This window comes from Amblyomma americanum, chromosome 3 (assembly GCF_052857255.1).
Source record: "Amblyomma americanum isolate KBUSLIRL-KWMA chromosome 3, ASM5285725v1, whole genome shotgun sequence".
NCBI classification, from domain to species: Eukaryota; Metazoa; Arthropoda; class Arachnida; order Ixodida; family Ixodidae; genus Amblyomma; species Amblyomma americanum.
The window spans coordinates 86,455,472-86,460,681 of NC_135499.1; positions in this window are offsets into that span (position 1 = coordinate 86,455,472).

A 5,210-nucleotide genomic window follows, 5' to 3' on the forward strand; every position below is an offset into this window, starting at 1 on the left:
AGTGACGAGCGACGCTTCCCCTGTAAGACCCTCGTCCTTCACCAGGCTTCTCCGAACCAAGACTCTGTTGGCTCCGCTGTCTCTAAGCACCAATATAGGACGGTCCCCTATTTGCCCAACCACCACCAGCATTGCTGCTTTCGACTTGGGTGTTCCACTCACTGCCTCATTTTCCAGCGGCGTTTGCTCTCCTTTCAGCTGCGGAACTTCGGATGGCGCGACAAGTTCTACCCTAGAGTCGACAACGCATGCAGCTCTGTCCTGCGTTCTGTATCGGCACTCATCCAGAGTGTGATCCCTCCTCTTACAACCTTGACACACAACCTGTGTTTTCTGGGCAGCGCTACTAGTCCGACAGTCAGCTGCACGGTGTCCCACCTTGCCGCAGAGAAAACACCTTACTGGCGGCTTAGATGCACTGCTATATGCTCTTGGTTTTTCCGCATCTGTCTCTAGGGTCTTTTGGGTTTCCTCTTTTGCCTCACTCAAATTCCTTAACTCTTGAGCCTCGAGGAATTGGTCAGCAGTGTCGGCGAGCTCTTCCAGGGAACACAGCTTTCTTTCCTTCAGGAATAGCGCCAGCTTTGAGCTGCAACACGCTAAAAATTGCTCTGTGACCAGCTTGTCACGCACACCTTCAAAACTCTTTTCTGTGTTTGACATATCAAGCCACCTATCAAAATAGTTGGTCAGCCTGCAGGAAAACTGCTTAGCGGTTTCCGAATCCTCAGGCTTCGCGGTGCGAAATCTCTCACGAAAACCCTCTGCCGTAAGCCTTAAGCTTTGGAGGAGTGCCTTTTTGACTTTTTCGTAGTCCATGGAATCAACAGCAGGCATCCTTCCAAACACATTCAGCGCCTCTCCGACTAAACACATGCTTAATGCCGCGGCCCATTCACTGCGCTCCTAGCCTTGCCCCAAAGCTATCCGCTCAAATCGTTGAAGATATGCGTCCAGATCATCTCTTTTGTCATCGAAAGGAGCCATCAGCTTTCTGTCTAGGAGATTCTGTACCCGCTAAGGAACGCTGATCATTGTCCGTGATCTCCTCATATACACGCGTGACATGCGCCTGCTTCCACAAAACAAGCTCCTTATCCCGTTCTATCCTTCTTTTTTCCTGTTCTGCCTCGCGGGCTCTTCTAGCTTCTCGCTCTTCTGCCTCGCGAGCTCTTTTCTCCTCGCGCTCTTCTGCTTCACGAGCTCTTTTCTCTTCTCGCTCTTCTGCCTCGCGAGCTCTTTTCGCCTCGCGTTCTTCTGCTTCACGAGCGTCCGCGCGTGCTTGAGCCCTTTCCTCTTTCTGCCTATCTGCCTCCTCTCTCTGCCTCTTTGCCTCCTCGTCATAGGGACGCATCGCCTCTTCCTTGCTTAACCCTAGCTTGAGCGCCAGTTCTAACGTTTTTGCCACATCCATACTTTCTGCCGTCGAGAGATCGGAAAGATCCGAGACAAAGCAAAAAAGAAAAAGGAAATGTATCCTGGCACAGGCTCACCACTTATCTTTGTCACGGATCTCCCCGGAGAACACTGACCGAAAGAATGGACTAGGCGACGGGTGTACCCACACAAACGCACATTTAATACACCCTACGTGGCACACACACTAGAACACAAAACTAACAAAACTTACACAAAACACAAAGGCTATAAATACACACGACCCGGGCACACTGCTACTAGCGTCTACTACTAGTGTTCTACTATAAGCGTTCGGCGTTCGTGCTCACGGTTGGTTCGGTGTGGCTGCGGCGTTGTATGGATCCAGTAGGCGGCGTCGAGGCGGCGTTCGCCGTGCTTGGGGTGGCGTCGCTGGCTGCGTCGTACAAGCTCCCGGTCCAAGCGTCCGTGGAGGTGATGCCGGTGTTGTTGGCGTTGGGGCACCACCCGGATTGAGTGGCAACAGCGCTGGAGACACCCCTGGCCGTAGCAGGTGGTAGCGTCCTCGGTTGACTCCCCGGAACGGGCTCAGGCACGGCAGAAAGTCCACGATACGGAGTCGTAGAACGCGAGCTCACCGGAGCAATAGCCAGCGTCGCTCTCTTCCAGCCAAACTGTCCCTGACCCGCCACAGCCTCCGCTTCTCTGCTGTTCCCCCTCGGGCCTCGCTCTCACTCGCCCTTTTAGAGCCTCGGTGTTAGTCCACGTATGCCCTGTCGTCGTCTTCTCTTCTCCGCCATTCATCTCTCTCCACCTCACCGAATGCTTCTCCACCAATCATCTCCCTCCACCTCACCTAATGCTTCTTCTTCCTCTTCTTTATTCTTCGGTTAATTCGCGTCGTCTTCTTCACACCTTTTTTCCTTTTAAAATTTATTTAGGCTCCTTAATATATGTGACACAGGCAGCGGAACTGCACGTGACTTAGAGCGGAGGTACCTATCTTTAACCTTAACGTACATAAAATTATCAAGAGCTGTTCTGCAATGCAAAGAATCGCAGGAGCACAATGGGAAAGTAATCCTTCCTACCTGGTTGAAGTACTCAATTTTGGTTATGACCGGTATAATGTACCAACTGCCTTTAATTTTTTCCTTTAAGCTGGAAATACACGTCTAAAAACTTAACCCCTAAATGTCTGATGAGAGCAAAGGCGCATCACAAGTCACGAGAATTACAACGAAGTCTAACACAGAGTACCGAGCAAGCAAGAATTCAGTGGGTGCCTTCGTCATTGTTCACCTGGGCCACCATTAGAAAACTAAAAACCTCACGCATTGAGCCACTACCGCTAAGCATATAAAAAAAAACTTACCTGACGTCACCAGGAGGCATTTCACGGAAAAGGTGGTGAACCCTTTTCGAGTAAGGCGCTGTGTGGCCAACCAGCCTTGCGTGACCAAAAGGTTGAAGGAAGCAGACGCCAAATTATTATAGGGCATCTGCACAGGAACGGCTAGGACAGCAACGTGGGTGCAGGACAGGAGTGCCATCGTGTCCATAATGTTATGTGATATTTATGGTGATATTGACACAGGTGATAGAAGAGGAGGACGAAGGGAACTCAGGCGATCGAACCAGAGGACGAAGAAAATCTTCTTCCTGCTCGTGCTCGCTCTACCGGCTGTGTAGCTCCTTGGTCTCGAGTGTTTTTGGTGTACTATTCGTTACAAATCTGGTGAAGGCAGTGCTGGGTACGCTTCCAGACCCGCGCAGCCCACCTGTGATCACGAATCTCACCCCGGTCCATCAGCGCCGCGGCCGCCGCCTGCGAGGAGAGTCCCCAGAGTTCGGACCCCTTCCGGCAGCCACCAGGACGACACAGCCTCGGACGACGGAGGAGCCAGCTGCCATGTCAACTGAGAGTAGGCTCCCAGCTCACATCCTGTGCCAGCAGCCACGAACACCCCCGTCTTTTCATGGCGACGTGTTCGAGGACGCCGAGGACTGGCTCGAGACATTCGAGCGTGTCGCCCGTTGCAACGGGTGGAGCGATGAGCGGAAGCTCCACAACGTGTATTTCGCTCTCGAAGAGTCGGCGCGGACATGGTTCGAAAACCATGAGGCTTCGTTTCCATCCTGGGAGGCCTTCTGCCGCAACCTGCTCGCCACTTTTCCCAACGCCGACCGCCGGGAGCGAGCTGAAGCTGCGCTACACTCGCGCAACCAGCGCCCGAACGAGAGTGTCCGCATGTTCTTTGAGGACATGACCCGCCTTTTCAAGCGCGCGGACCCCTCTATGTCGGAAGACAAGAAGCTTCGCCATTTAATGCGTGGTGTCAAGCAGGAGCTATTCGCGGGACTCGTGCGCAGCCCACCGCGCACTGTGGCCGAGTTTCTCCGCGAGGCGGCCACCATGGAGAAGACTCTACAGCAACGAGCCCGCCAATACAATCGTGACGTCAACGCCTTCGGGCCAGACACCTGTTCTATGCATCTCGGAAGCGCCCCGGACGACTTACGCGAACTCATCCGTTCCGTCGTCCGGGAGGAACTCCAAGCCCTTCGGACGCCTTCTAACATGCCATCCTTCGCGTCGCTGACTGACGTCGTCCGCGACGAGGTGCGCCTCGCAGCCCAACAACAAGCATCTGAGGTACCCCTCCAGCTTGACGCAAGACCCACGTACGCGTCTGTACTCCGTCAAGCTCCGACGTCGGGCTACACCATCAATGCCGCGGCTCCATCAGTGCGGCCACCGGGTCCCCCTTGTGACCCCGCTCTGCCAGCCTACGAGCGGACGCGTAAGAGTCAAGTGTGGCGGGCCCCAGACCGTCAGCCCCTCTGTTATCATTGTGGCGAGGCGGGTCACCTCTATAGGGCGTGCCCGTACCGCCGCGTGGGCCTGCGGGGTTTCGCCCCGGACGACTCCTGCCCTCGCAATGGCGAAAGGCCACTTGAGATAGCCTCTCACCTATTGGAGCGGCAGAATCTCGTCACATCCGGTCGCCGCGGGTCTCGATCACCGTCCCCAATGCGCTACCGTTCTCCAAGTCCCCGCGGAGCGCAAAGCTATTCCGGACGCCGTTCGCCCAGCCCACGCCGGGAAAACTAATGCCGGCGGCCTCCGGAGGCAAGGCCGCTGCTGTAGGGAAATGTGAAGATCCTCCGCCACCATCACGCCGATACGCCATTTCGCCGGGGGCAGGTAGCGACAGCATCCGACACGCTACCTCCGATTTGTACGTAACAATTGATGGAGTCGACGTCTCCGCCTTACTCGACACCGGTGCCGATTACTCCGTAATGAGCCGTGCCCTCGCCCAAGAATTAAAGAAAGTTTTGACGCGATGGTCTGGGCCGAGCATTCGTACTGCTGGGAGTCACCTGATTACCCCTGCTGGCAAGTGTACTGCAAGGGTCGGCATCCGTGGTTTTCTGTACGTCTGTGAATTCGTGGTACTGTCCGAGTGTTCGAGGGACTTGATCCTGGGCCTCGACTTTCTGCAGACGAACGGCGCTGTCATTGATCTGAACGAAGCCCGGATCACGTTCTCGACGAAACAGGCCGTGGCGCATACCGACAGAGATCCGGGAATCAACGCTCTGCGTATAGTCGACGATGACGTGATGGTGCCACCACGGTCTAGCGTCCTGGTTCTCGTGAGACATGACTTGTTCCACGATTACGAGGGTATCGCGGATAGCCACCTCCCGCTCCTGCTCGCGAAGGGAATTGCCGTCGCTCGAGGCCTCGTCCGGTTGCATAACGGTTGTACTAGTGTCCTACTCACGAACTTCGCCAACGAGGTTCAGCACCTCGCCAGGGACAC